Source organism: Egretta garzetta, unplaced genomic scaffold (assembly GCF_000687185.1).
Source record: "Egretta garzetta isolate BGI_Z169 unplaced genomic scaffold, ASM68718v1 scaffold220, whole genome shotgun sequence".
In the NCBI taxonomy this organism is placed as follows: Eukaryota; Metazoa; Chordata; class Aves; order Pelecaniformes; family Ardeidae; genus Egretta; species Egretta garzetta.
In genome coordinates this window covers 6,519,915-6,535,396 of record NW_009258414.1, presented here as the reverse complement: position 1 = coordinate 6,535,396, position 15,482 = coordinate 6,519,915, and the positions used below count along the sequence as shown (strand labels likewise).

The 15,482-nt window shown below is 38.5% G+C and overlaps 1 long non-coding RNA gene across 1 annotated transcript; it reads right to left on the bottom strand.

The window, feature by feature from the left end:
• Positions 1 to 3,212: 3,212 nt before the first annotated feature.
• LOC118452757 lies at positions 3,213 to 14,491 on the bottom strand. Its single transcript, XR_004842593.1, has 3 exons — positions 14,452 to 14,491; positions 8,780 to 8,866; positions 3,213 to 3,397 (listed from the first exon to the last, which is right to left on the bottom strand). It is a non-coding gene; the product is annotated as an uncharacterized LOC118452757 (long non-coding RNA).
• Positions 14,492 to 15,482: the final 991 nt, after the last annotated feature.

The window sequence follows — 15,482 nt, the reverse complement described above, 5'->3', positions numbered from 1 at the left end:
CGACCGATCGTTACAGGTGGACTACAACATGGTGCTTATCTGTAAGGGATGGACTGAGTTACTTACCCAAAATCTCACGCCATAGAGAAGAATGTGAAACTCCCGTTCGTTTCTCAACCCAGCATATTTTGGTTTGGGTTCCTTTGCCCGCGTCAGGCAAGCCCCAGCTGAGAACTTAACTTTGTTCTGCAAGGCAATGTAGCAATAACATAATTGTAGAATCTTGTGTAATTAATATTATCCTTAATAATAAACCTTAGGTTCTTAATTTTGTCAATATGTTTCCCCTACGTGCTTACTGTGCTTTCAGGTCACACGGTAGTCACACAGAACAAAACATAGTTTCTATAGTACCGCGTTACGGCAAAACCCCTTTGATGTCATGCAGCAATACCAGCTGCGTTATTCTGCGTGGCGTTACACTGCCCGTGCACGGAAAGCTCTGTCTCGGAAATTAAAAACCGCTCACAAAATCTGCTCAACAGGCGGTTGGGAGGAGAGGAATTTTAAGACGAGGTCCTACAACAATTTGGTATTTTAAGGTACCGTGATATCTGACTCAGACATATTCATCAAATATAAGAAGTTTCACTTTTCCTTCAGGCATTAAACCCAAACAGACATCTAGTTTACATATGAGCGTATATAAAAAGCATTTGAGGTAAGTTCTGTCCCACTGGTTTCAAAGGAATGATATGCAAAGAAAACCTACGTTCTCTTAAAACCTTATTCTTGGGTCACCAGCTTGGGAAAGCTGTTCATGGCTTCTTGCAAACCAATTTAAAAAAACACCATCTCTTGGAAAGCAACAAAATATGGTTACAACAGCCCAGTCTCTATTTTACGCAAACCGTAAGAAATTGTTTCATGCTTCGGTCAGAAACTACAGAAACTACAGTAATACTCCTCAAGGGAAAAAAAGTGCTGTAATTGAAAATGTGGAAAACACTGCTGGTTAGCCAGCTCAGGAATCTCACCCACGTGCAGCAGGCTGCCCAGTTTAATAAAGAGCGTCTTGGAAATTTCTTACAAGGGTCAGCAGCAAGCAAGCCCTCACTCATCCTATTGTAATGGAAATGCAAAATAACTTCCGGAAAACTTTGTAGATGTGGCGAGGATTATTGGAGTCATAAATAATAACAGCAAGTAATGTATGCCTGGTGATCTGTACCAGTTAATGAAAAGAGCCTCAAACAAAGCCCTTGAATTTTAATGTGACCAAAGTTTTATGAACACCTAAACCCAAGAATGATACTTGCATTCTGTATCTGACAGGGTGTTACCTGGTCAGTACGTGATCTTGCTGTGACAACTGTGGCTAGGAGGAAGAAAACTGTATTTTGATATAAAATAGGAGAGAAAAATACTCACTTGGGAAACCACTACAAAAACCTGTTGTATTCTGGTGTCTACATTTAAATTCTTGACATTATTTGTTATATGGGGTTGGGAAACTGTCTGAGGGGGTTGAGGTAGAGAGGGTTAAGAAGCCAGCAAACTGGCAGGCAGCTGCATCCCATAAGCCAGGTGATGAAGCAGAGATAAAAATCTGCTTTCAGCTGAAAGGAAGGCTGTAGAGATTGATGGGGAAGTCAGAACCAGCTGGTAAGCAGCGGCTTCGGTTCTCTGATCCTCCCTTTGAAGGCAGAGCCATAAGGCACTTGAGGTTTGGTGGAAGGTGCCTCTCTGCAGACACTGAATCCAGATAGCCCAGTGCAGCCACTTTGCTCCTGTTAACCTCTTAACCCCAGGCTACCTGGATCAGACTGCTCTGATAGTGGGACAAGACCTGGCAGACAGAGCCGCCTAAGCAGGGCAGCACCTCTCTCCTCATTCCGAACAGCTGGGCCAGCCTGGCTACAGAGCTCTGCTCTTGTTCAACCAACAAAGGCATAACACCATTAATTGTCTGTAAAGATAAAGGAAGGTGTTTTTCAGACAAGATGGGAAGTGTTTAGAACTCACTGTTTAAATCACAAGTAGATCATTGTCTTTTTAAAAGACCAGCTCTGTTAAATCAGAAATTGTGTGTTTATAGCACAAATTTCTGGGTGGTGGTCATAGCCTATTTTATGCAGGTCAGGCTTCGTGATCTCACCTGTTATGAAACCGCTTGTTTGAGCAAACTGCACTTCCTGATTCAAATGTCTTTTAAATTGTTTTCCAAAGCTTTCGCTTCTCAACTGCCTTTTTGCCCTTAATTCTGTACGGATAAGTATGTAATATTTGTCATGAGGCAGAATACAGAGTAGTGCTTTACAAAGGCAGAATGAGTTGGATGGAAGAAAGAAATCGGACTTCGCTTATAATAGGAGTATATAAGGATGGAGAAGGGACTGGTCAGGGAAAGGGGGAAGAATGTAAATGCTTCTAAGCAGTGAAGTTAAATCTACTCTTTTGCAAACAGAGGTGGCGGCCTGACACCTGGGAAAACAGAAAATGGGATCTTTGTCTGAAAAGCTGGTACACTGCATAATAAAACAGCGCTTACCTGGTTTAGAATATGTTTTGTCCTCTAATTCCTCTTTCTTTCATTCAACAACTACAGATGCTCTGCATACAGAAACCTCCGAAACATCAGGGTTTCAGATCTCCTGCTTGAACCTCCTGATACGTACATACATTTGTGTGTATGTATCATGCAAGCACACAGCGGGGTAGAAGGAATTATGGAGGAGCCACTAGGAGATGAGTGGGGAAGGGGAAACAGCAGACTGGTATTGAGCACAGGTCTGACTGGGGAAAACCTAGCTCGTGTAGAGGGAGCGTTGGCTCTGTGGCACCTGCAGCCCCATCTGCCACATTTCCACAGCAATTTCAGGACAGAGAATACCGAGAGAAAGGATGAGAGGTTGTTCTTTGTACTGCCTGATCCTTTGCCCTTCTGGTTCGTACCTCCGCAATCACAACACACTGTTTCCCACTAGGAAAAAAAAAAAAAGCACCTCTTCAGAAATACATTGATATTGTTTTAGGACAGCACTAGCTGGCTATTTATATTTTAATTAAAACCATAAGAACAACTATACCAGTTCAGATCAAGAGGCCATCTGGATCTCCAGCAGTAGCAGATGCTAAAGAACCATCAGTATATTCCAAAAAGGGTCTGAAGAGGACGAGCCGGTGCAACATCTCTCTCAATACTCTCTCACTCACCAACTATTCTGAACTCTGGATATTTCATAAGGACAATGTTTTTTTCTCACCAGTAACCTCCAATCTCATGGAGAGATTGAATTCATGTAGACTTCTCGCACCCATGAAGTCCTCTGGAACTTCAGCAGATCTGCTACTGCCGCACGAAGAACTTCCTTTGGGATTCCAACTCCTAGTTCAACAGCCCCTAGTTCTTCTGTACAACTTCATGATTTCTCTGTAAAGTCTTCTCTCTTCCAGGCTAGAAAAAAAACCCAGGCCTATTCAATCTTCTTCATAGAAGAGAAGTTACTCCATATCGGGGTTGATTAATGCCCTTTTCATTATCCTTTTCCAGTTCTAATGGATCATTGCACAGTATTCCAGTTGTGGAAAAATCATGGAATTACACAACGGTGCAACGATGTTTCCTTTTTTGTCCTCTATTATTTTCCTAAGCGCTACTAATGTTTGATTTGCTTTTTTTGACTCCCGCTAAGCTGATGTTTTCCTGGGAGTTGTTGTAGAAGTCCCTTTCCAGCTCAGACCGAATCCCATCGGCACCAAGGCTTGAAAGGCTTGGTAAAGCCTGAGTGAGTTCATGCAGGCTGTGAACTTTCAGCTGGCTATGCTGCCCGTATACTGAACTTTTACGTGAAGGAAGGCCCCCGAAACTGGTGCAAACCAGAAAGATAAGGTGGCCATAACTATCAGCAGAAGCTGCATCCATTAAGATAAGAAAAGGAATGTCCTGCCTGGAGACAGAGAAAGGATCCACTGAGGAACAAGACAACCCCAGATCAAATATTGCCGATGGACTGAACTGTTGTGTGAGGGGAACTTAAATTGTAAGGGTATAATTGCCCAGGGATTTCTTTGTTTGGGGTCTCTCTCTGGAAGCACCCAGATTGAGCTGGTTTTTACCACTGTACTGCACAACAAATTCATCTGGCGTACGTCACGTCAGAGACTCTGCCTCAGGGAAACCTAGGGTCGAGCCTGAGGGACAGAAAGTGCCCAAGAGTGAGCGTGTGTGCAAGCAAGGAGTCGAAAAGGGGCTCATAAGATTGTATTTCATTCTGTGAAGTGAAAGAATAGAGTACTGTACTTACCCTTAAGCAGAAGTCACTCTTTTGTTCTAACCATTTTCCTATTTGAATTGTTGAGGTTATTTAACAGCCAATTTACTGTGTTTCAGATAATTAATACGATGCACGAGATCGGTGATCAAACAAAAAACCCCACATTGAGCAACTTTGCTCCTATCCTTTGAAGGCCTTACTCAGCATGTTAAAGAGCAAATGCCTCATTTTAATGAAACACTACCAGTCACCCTTTACCAAATATTGACTGCAAAAAATAACTTAAGAATATAACAATGGCATGCTAATTACAGAACTTTATCCAATGATAAGGCTTAGTACAAAATAAATAGCAAAAGATTATGCTAAATTTTCCTCTCTTCATGGTACTGCAAAAGTCCTCTGAGCACCTATCAGTGATATCTATATTATGCTGCCAGTTCTAATTTATAGTTCAGTGATGCTCTAAGAAAACTGATAAAGGAAAAGGGCCTGCAGTCATGTGGAGCCTGGTAAGGAACAGCTGATCTGTGGAGCTAGATACTGTTAAGCTTCACGCCAAGGAAAGATATTACATTCATTATGACCAAAGAGCAGGAAATGAGTTCAATTCCAAAGCAACAATTTGCATTTCCCTCTCCTGGACAGACTGCCTGAGGAGCAATCCTCTTTATTAAAGGAGATAAAGGAGCTGTGATTGCGACATACTTGAAAATAAATGTTGGTACCTTGGATTTTTAGGGAGAACAAGACAGGGATTTGGGTGTTTATCTTTGCTTTTTCTTGTATATCAATAAACTTGTGTCATAGAAACAGCTGGTCTGTCTTTAAAGAAAACGTGGAATCATTAAGCATATAACACTGTCCTGGTTAAACCACAACAAATACAAAGAAGTGTTTAGAATTTGTCTAAAAAATTTTAAAACTGTGTAAGACTACTAAAAGCAAGGGAATAAGTTCTTAACATCTGTAAATAAAATCATCTACAGATTTTGTAGACAATTTTTCCACCCAATAACCTATCAAGACGAAAGAATGGTTTAAGATACACTTAATTTCAGATGTATTATCATCTCCACATTATTCAACTGCTCTAAAATTTCTATGGCCAAGTATGAAGGATGATAGGAATTTAAAATAACAACTGTAATTAATAGACAATTCTTTGCTCAATGTATGTCATAGCTATACATAGATAAGAACATAATGTCTCAATAGCTCAGGCCATCAGAAACTGGAATAGGCACAACTAGACCTGCTTCATGCTACTGTGGCCACACTGTTGTAGTATCCAAGAGGCTAACTTAAATACGTTGTCTCCACACTGTGACCCACATATCCTCTCTTTTATACCATATTATTTGGCTAAATATATTTAAACAGTTAGAGATTATAAGCCTATATCTTTCTGTCATGAAATTTAGGGGGGTTTTTTGATAGTTCCTCTCCCTTGGAGTGACCTATATTTTTGCTATATTCCTATAACTTATACCTGAAATTTCAGCCATTTCTGTGAGTACAGAGTTTATGCTGTTTTGTCTTTGTGTAATACGGAAAAGTTTCCAGTTTATGGATGCTTTTATCAAGCTTTTGCTTTTGCTTAAGTGAAACATTGTGCAGAATTTAATCTAAAAATTGTATTCAATTTGAGCCCTTAAATTAGGACTTCCTATTTTAAGAAAGCTTAAATTTCTAATTTGTCCCTTACTGGTCAGGTAGAAAGCAAGAAGCCGACGTTACAGCTTTTCTTTTCCCCCCCATAGAGCTGTAGTTTCTTCTCTCCCATTTCAGAAACAGAGCTCATGGCAATCCTCCCACATCTGTTTCATCAGCTGATTAAAATGTAGATGTCCTACAAGGTAACACATTTTTGGATGATGGGCGTTACTCTAACCAACTCATTATTAAGAGAACAACTTTATGCACGATCAGCAACTTGGCCACGTAAACAACATGAAGCAGTTCTTTTAAATAGGACCTGATATTTTGTTTGTGAGAGCTTAAATTTAGTGGAAGGCTTTATGGCTTTTATAACCCATTTAAGCATGAAAGTTTTCGTTATCTTTTAAAACCTTTTTGCAGTAATGACTTTATCTAGCACAAGAAAGAATTCAGAGAGGAGCCTTATGTAAAGCAATAAATATTTGGTTTTCTGATTGTGCTGTATGATTTGTGGTGTATATCGGAATACACCGAAGGGCAACATTTCTTTCTTTCTCTCTCTCTTTTTTTTTTTTTTTTATAAGCCTACAAGACACCTGACGAGTTTTAACTTATCCTTACTCTTTAAAAAGTGAGATTCTTTTGCTGATAGGGACTAAGTGTGCTGTTATGCTTAGTTTTATAACTGCTTTCTATTTACATTTAAAGTTGGGGAAAAGTCCAAATCAAAACTTTTCAGTTAAATGTATATTTTAATTTTAATTTCATGTTTAGAAAGACTGCATTTCATAGCCACAGCTGCTAGGTTTTCTGGAGGAAGGCATTTTTATTTTGACCCAGTTCCACTAACTATCTATTCTCAGACTGGCTTTACTCATGCCAATTGGAAACGCAGCAGCTGGCCAATCTGTTTTGCCCCTCTACCCAAACTTGAACACAAGAATTAATTGTGGCAAGGTAGAGCTAACTCTATGCCACGCTGCTAGTAAAACCACTCATGACCCCAAGCCAGTAGAACGTACCCAGTGTTGGAAGTGGGCTTTAGGAAGCACAGACATTAATCCTGTAACTCTTTCTTACCTCAGTATCTCACCCTTGTTTACGTACAGCATGAGTCTGTGAAACTGCAAGTTGAAAGAGGAATGATTAATGATCGGTGCATCAGAAATGTGCATCAGACAAGTGAACGCAGCATTCCTGGCAGAAAAAGCAGGGGCCCTGTTCTCCTGTGCCATCAGCTAGCAGAGTTGGGTTTATGTCTAATTCTCCGAGAGGAGCATTAGCTTCAGAATTTGAAACATCATACTGGACTGTCAAATGTCTCCGATTTTAACATTTCGGGAACCGTGTAGGTACACAGTAGGGTTACACACAACTCACTGTTTTGGTGTGTACTTCAACTCTGAATCAGAAAGCATGTTCTGGTTTTAACCTCTCAATATGATTCCTCTTTTCTCAACTTCTGTAAATTTCCTTCTGGATCAGAGATTCAAAGAGGTCATACAAAATAATGAAAATGTTAATTCTGTAGGTGCAACCTCCCCCACATAGCTTCTCCTAGACAACCACGTTCACTTGGATTGTAAAGGATGTTTTAAAACTTATCATGATAAGGAGGGTTACTCCTTTATTATGAATAATGTTATACTTTGCACCTTCCTCTAAGGTTGGTCTTTATACACTCTTATTCCATGTAAGGGTACAGAGTAAGAACAAAGTCCATTGAGCAGTGAGAGATTAAAGAGCCTTGGCTTTCACTAACTGCCTTCTGTTTCCTCATCTAAAGAAGCTTAATAGATTAGTAGTTCCCTATCATCTCTGGATATTGGTTATTCTAAGCCAGTAGCACTCTGAAGTGGTTCCCTGTTGTGGGAATACTGACGATTTACATAGGTGTATGAGTTTACATGTGCACAATACCAAAATTGCATGCTGTTATTTCAATCTACGTTAGCTGGTGCTTTTATATCAGATTATTTACTTTTTCCTCAAACATTTTTCCATTTTACAGAGATGCATTTAAATATTACCAGGTTCCGTTTTCTATGTTAACTTTTCCACACATAGGTAATGCTTCAGCTTTCCTGCTCTGCTTTCTGCTATCTGTTTCACAAGTAATTGCTCTTTTACAGCTATTTGTGCACTACTGTATTTGCCAAGAAAAGTCTTTACTTGCATAACTTCTCAGGTATACACATACTAAAAAGCAAGCATACCTACACACACACATTCGAACAAGCCTATGCGTGATATGCAATACTGCTGCGTTAGTCGAGTTCTAAAGAATCTGCTTTAACATTCAGTTTCTTTTGTCCTGTAACAATGGCATAACATAAACCCTCCAGAAATTAATAGCTGCTGGAGTGTATGGTGCGAAACAGCAGTTCCATTCTGCCTGACGTGCATTATCAGTATTCCAAAAGACAAAGCTTTTCCATGACAATTTATCTGTTACACAGGCGATTCGTTAACCCAGTGTTAAGCTACTTCCGTTGCATGAAGACTCAGAGTGCCAGACCCTTGTTCTTTCAATACCTGCATGCCGCACAGTGCTGAAAGAAGTGCCTGGGTATCCAAAGGTGCGTGCATGACCCTGACTTTAAGGCAGCTGAAGTTAGCAACAACATTTTCACTCGTATTTAGTTGCTTCAGTCAGTGACCTACATAAATTGATACAAGTACCTTGGAATATTTATCAACACAGTCATCTCCCTGCTTTCTATTGCTGTTAGACCAGTGAAGAAGCTAGAATCTTCAGTCATAAACAGCTTCAGGCTTTAAGGCGAATTAAAAGAGGCTTGAAAACTTGAAGTTACTGTTTTAAGACTACCCTGCTTTCATAAAATCTTAAAGGCAACATGAGATAATTTTGTAATAGCCATAATAAGAGCAGTCCTTACTTGAGAGGCTACTGAAGATAATCAACCTGAGAAACTTCTACTTCCTTTGCCAGGGGGATATTGGTCTTCCACACTAATTTATACCACCTGAAAAACAAGATTTATTATTTTAAGATAAGAATATTGGATATTTTTTTCCTAAAGTAAAAACAGAAGGATAAATAAGAGGTGGCAAGTTTCAGACACTAAGTCTTTGTCTGTGTGCATGATCTATGCCATTCGTGGCCTCATTCGTTTATCAGCTATGCTTATCAGCCATTAAAGCTACTGGTAAAATTCTCACCTCACAATCATAATCATCATTATCTAACTGTATCAGAAAAGATGTTCCCCTGTTCCTAGCAACCCTACTTCTCTGTCTGTAGGGAAGATTATCCACAAAGCAGAATGAAAGCGTTTTACACCAAAGAACACGTGGCTAAAATAAACTCATTGTAGTAGAAAGAGGCACGTGATTTGTAGTCAGTGAGAGTGAAGAGAGAGAATAACTGTGTTCTCCCCCACAAGCTACTAATTCACAAACTACTAATTCTGCGGTCAGTGCAATTTAGACTATCACTTCAGAATTCCTGACTTAATAAATGCCTTATTATTTTAATTGCAAGTCAGCTGATAACCCAACTGATCAGTCAGAAAGACACAGAACCACCTTCTACCTGTGGCCAAGGCAGACGGTAATCATCAGGAGCCTTTCATAAATCATCCGTCAGTCCCATATCTATCCCACCTATCATGCTGTTTCAGAGATGTGGCTGGTCCATGAGCATCCAGTTTGTAGTTTTATGAACTGGGAAGAGTACTGGAAAATCATCAACTATCAATAATAAGTTTTTCTAACGTCAGGAGAAGAAGAAAGAATATTCTTTAAGCAGGAGCGACTAGTTCAAACCAGTTCTGCAGGAAGCTTCAGGCACCAAAGATCAAGAAGAATGCTAATGTGCAATCATTGAACAGAATAGGAGCCAAAACTTGCTATAAGGCACATAATGAATAATGCTATACAATCAGCTTCTATACACCCACAATGTATCTAAATTTATAAACCATACACGCCATTGGATAACATTTAAATGCATTTCCCATCATTGAAGCATAGTATCCAATCTGCTCTAACACAGGACCATATTGGGATTGAGTAGACCATTCTGTTTGTTAGAAACTTAGCAGAATGTGCTGGTATTTATATCTCATGAAAGCTGTTCAGTAAACACAGTACAAAGACCTCTGATTTCACCGAATTCATAAACACGTGCGAAGAATTTCATTCTAGGATTTCGGACATGAGAGAGCGCTCTCTGTCAAATGAGCTTAACTCCCATTGCCCCATGACACTGAATTGAACATCTTTCCACTGGGAAGAACTGTCCTGGCTTCACAGATAAGAATTTCAGAGCTGTAATGACGAACTCTGAATTCGCCTATGACTTCAAGGGAACAATGCGGTATAGCTTCCTAGAGTAAACAGTTTGGGCTTTTTTTTTTTTTTCCCCCAACTAATCAGAGTTTTGAGGGACAGGACTTTGAGGATGAAAAACTCGTCTCTGTTCCTGTTACATTTCTGTGTGGACTTACATATGTTGGTGTATTTTTTATGGATACGATGGCTCAAGCCTGTAAGAATGACGGTTATAATTTCATTCATATTGCAAAGATCCTTTGTCAGTCTTAGAAGAAAAGTGGAAGAGAACTACAAAGCACCATGGTTGTCTTTGTTGCATACAAGTGCAAAATCTGCTTCTCCAAGCCACACAAACGGAATAGGTCACAACCCAATAAGCCAACAGAATAAAAGCAGATTGGGGTCATAACTTCTGCCTTGACAAGGAAAGGAAGGGAATCTAAGTCAGCCCCTGCTGAAGCTGAAGAGGAATGAGGCACACATTATTTTTTTCCTCGATTCGTCAACAGCAGAAGGTAGAAGGGACCCTGACAGGTCATTTCAGACATTCGCTCCTGCCAAGGCAGGGTCAGCTATACCTAAATGCTTCTTAAAGTTTGTCGGTCTCTTACTAGCAACAGCGTAACCTCTGTAGACAATCTATTCCAGTGCATAACTGTTGTCATCAGAGTATTTGCCTCGAGTTTAGCTTAAATTTCCCTTGCTGCCACTTAAGACCATTACTTCCATAACTGTTCGTAGTGAACAGAGAGGAAAAAAATGCTATTACCTTTCCCTTTCACAGATTAAAGAATGTAAGACAACAAGGTTAATAACCTCAAAGAAATACCCACTTTAAAAAAACCCAAAACACCGCAAAATGAAACAGAGACTCTCTCTAGAAATACCTGAAAGTGTACCATAAGGAGAAAACAACTCTCTTGGCAGGCTATTGCTCTTAGGGCAAACCAAACACACTCATTTAAAATTAGTCAGGGGTTGCAAAACTACTCAAAAGAATCCTGAAATCTCTACACTTAGCCTGAAAGCTGTTTGGGTTTGCTCAAGAAGTTACAAACCGCCCTCAGGCTTTATTCCAACTTGCTGTCTTCAAAATGGGAAAAAGGATGACATTTCTTTTCAGATTTAAGATTCAAAAATCTTTGTATACAAAATGAAGGTCAGCATGGTGCCGTAATTACTTTTATAAATTCTTTCACAAGAATTTAGAATTTGTTGCAGAACGCTGAGTTCATTACCTCCAAATGTTGTGTGCGCTGATGTCTTACACAGTAACTCAAACTTCCAACGTCATTGTAATTTTGATAGTCTTTACCTCTGTGTAGTATTTGAAGACAAACAGTAAAATACAATGTTGAGAATCTTCAACTTTTTTCCTAAACTTCATAAATTATAGGTTATATTTTATGTCCTGCACCTTACTTTTCTCATCAGATAAATTTAATTATAATTTACGTAAGTTACCTGGTTCTGGGATTCTTAAAATATGAACAAGATTTGAAAACAAATCTTGAATTTGAAGTGGCTTTGTCACTACTGATTGGGATAATGACCGAGCAAAATACAGCGTGAAGGGAAAGTGAGCTGACAGAAATTACCTGAAAGGTGTTTACATAGAATATTTACAGATTCAAATAATATAGCACATAAGTGATCTGGCTAATTTTAGCAAAATATTTGTATGTAATTTAGTTTCATAATTCAAATGTTTATAGCCTGCTAACACTACAACGACAGAATGTATCGTGCTAGATAACTTTCATTGTAGACTAGAGCAGAAATGTATTTCAGAGTTATCTTAGCCCACTGCATTGGGAAAGATAGGTGACGAGGCAATTCTGCTGTGACTCGGATTCAAACAGTTTTGATTTGTAACCTTGGTGGTGTTTTGAGTGGATGGCAATACACATCGATCTTGTGCAAGCATTTTACAGAGAGAATTATAGGTATGCATCAGGAAGAAGGTGCTTTGTAGGGTGGAGTTAAACTTCAAAGACAGTGAAATAAAGAACAGTCATCGCTACACCTAACAGCTGTCCTTCTATTGTAATTAAATAGAACATTAATTTCCAAGTGTTATGACATTTAATCAGCTATATAAATATAATACTAGTAATAAGAATGATAAGCATCATCACCAAAATTGTTATGAGAGCAAGCCAAGATCTCATGCCCAATGTTTCTAAAAGCTGTTACAGACAAGGTGTTCTAGACTGTAAGTACTCTCCAAAAAATTTTCTTGGAACACATCCTGACAAATTCCTTTCTTTAAAGGGAAACTTTGCAAAGAATCCCACCGTTCCTACTCATTAAACAAAACAACTCTGCTCTGCCATTGTATTGCATTTATGTATCCTTATAAAGATATGAAATTATTTTTTTTCTTTTTAGTCAGTGCACATTCATGAAAAATGGTCATTTTGTACCACATTACAGGAAGCAGACTAAGTAAAGGGATGTTAAACGATTCATCACGAAGCATAATATTGTAGCTGTAGACCCAGAATAAGAATCTTGACATTTATTCTCTGATTTTTTACACCATTTATATACACATTCCTTTCTTCTGTAAGTACGGTGATTGTAAAATAAACTGTCCTTCAATAAATGGGTGGTTTAAACCCTACCCCCCCAGACCTTTTGAGTAAACCAGTAGAACAATAAAAAGATGACAGGAATATAAATTAATACATTTGATCAGTTTTGCCTTAATTCATGTTCCAGAAAACAAAAAAGTGCAGCTTTTTAAATACTTTGGGTAGAAAGGAAAGGATGAGTCGATGGACCTCAGCAGTCCCTACTACAGGTTTTGTATCTGCTCTTAATCGTCTTTATGGGCAATCAAGCACTGACACCAGGCTGGAACCTTCCAAGCTCTTCCTGAGCTGTATGGCTCACAGAAAAGGGTCAGCACTGTCCTCCAGAGCTACACTAAAACTATATCCACAGGCAACAAGTGCCGTTCCTGTTATGGCAAAGCTGACAGGATGATGAATTCTTTTCCTTGCGCATTTTCAGTTCCTTACAGCATATGTAATAGCTAGTTATTTGAAGCTTATTTCTTTTGTTGTGAAGTTTTATATGTTTGCTTTTCAGTGAGCCACTTTCAATAAGCGCAAAACCCACCAGTGATATCCTTATTACTGGTTAGGAAATCCTTCTTAGACTATTAGGAAGAGCTCTTGGAAAAGAAAGGTATCCGTTATGTTCCAACCAGGTATCATAAGGATAAAAACAGTAATAGAGAAGAATCATTAGAAGAAACCATCATATGTTTTTTTGTTTTTGAATGCAGAGATATAACACAAGCTAACGCCTGAACTCCTGGAGCCACCTTGCTGTAGAGAAAATTCACTCTCAGAATAAAAAAGGAACGTAGTCACAAAGAGCTGCAAGCATCTCCCAGCTTGGCCCATGTAACCAACCGAAGATGCTTCTGCATATTCTACGTACGTGTCCATCACTCCCTTTGATATACTTGAAACATTGACTAGTTCAGCAGCTGGCAATTAGGCAAGGACTAGTGACTGCTGGGAAGGAGGTGCTTTCTCAAAACAAAAAGGCTTTTTCCAATTATTTTAAAGAACAGCTGATTAACCTCCCTTTCATATATTCTTGCCAAATAGTTACAGTAGGGAATTTTCTAGTGAACTTGGTCTTATCTTCAAGACTACTAATTTGGAAAAACAATTACCTCCAACCCCTTCCTAACAATCTCCAATTAATTTTTTTTTTTCTTGTATTCTTATGTGCATAACAGCCAAATGACAGTCCTACCAGCACCAGTTTTTTACTGGATGTTAGGCACTGTTTCCCACACTTTGCAATGGTGTTATATTTGTTATTTAGAACAAACCCAGATTGTTCCTGGAACTGTGCCTATAGAAACTACTGCTGTAATGTGTTTATATGATATATAATTATAGGCATGCTGTAACCTGTCCACAGCCACTGCAGAACAAGTTGCATTATCAAAAACATAAACCAGTCCCTGGATTAACTATTCAGTCTGATATATTCCCTTTCTTCAGTAGCTAATGTCAAAGAAATTAAATGAACACAGGTTACATTTTCAAGTTTCAGTGGAAAAGACGGTAACTATATAATATTCCAAGCCAGTAATCTGACATTCAAAACTACTGAATGCTCCCTAATGCAATATGGGTTTCAAGTCACTACGCCTGAAGATTAGGCCACTTAATGTCAGGCATTTGCATTTGAAAATCCTTGCCAAAAAACACAAACAAGATGTAGGAAGAAAGATGGTACTCACCTACCAATGGAGTGAGTCACGGTGTTCAAGCAGTTGAGCCTATGTACACAAACGTAAAGAGTAAAATTTGGTTATAATCCTAGCAAACAACAGATTATTGTAAGTTTTAAAGTACTGTGTCGAGATAAATAATTAGGACTGTCTTTAGTACACATGACCTGTAGGGAGAAAACACTTTATAGAAATAACATTTTAGTTGAACAGAACAGTAGAGTATATGAAAGTTTAATTATTAGAAGAATTACTCTTATGTACTTCACACATAGACTTTAATGCTGTTTCACACCCGGTATGTTATATTTTTCTGATATCAAGCATTTAAACAACCATTTTCTTGAAAAAAATTGTAAATACATGCTAATAATTTTCTATTCATGCATCCTTTTTACCTCATGCTTTTATTCAAGCCAACAAGTTATCAATTTAAATCATTGTAATACTTACAAATATTTTTTATCCCTTATATTAAATACCTCTTTCTTATGTGACGTCTAAGACAGATTTAGAAAACCTTCCTTCAATAATATCTAATGAACATTTTTAATATGTTTTTGTATAACCTGCTGTTATATATATACCATACCAACACAGTTAAAAAATGGTTCTGACAGTGGGTTTGCATATACATTCACACTTACAGATGAGTTGAACCAGAATACGAGGTGTAAGAGCCACTGAGTTCAGAGTGGCAGGATCCGGTGTCGCAGTTTGTAATTTTATTTTTGCTTTACAAATTTTACTTTGGATCAAATCCAAACCCGAGAGAGATGTATTTTGCAATTATGAAATGGATGTGGTCAAAATAACACGAGAACAGCTGGTCTCACTAAAATGAGTTACAGATGGCAGAAATCTTGCAAGAGCAATCTTACAAAATTTGGTAGTCCTGCAGCTGTGGAGAAAACAGCTTCTGATCTCTCATATCTGATAATTTCTAATTTGTTACTCCAGTAATATTTTGTGTGTGTGAATTAAACATGATTTTTTTGATTTAGACTTGCTCCACACTTACAATCAAGTGTAAGAAATAA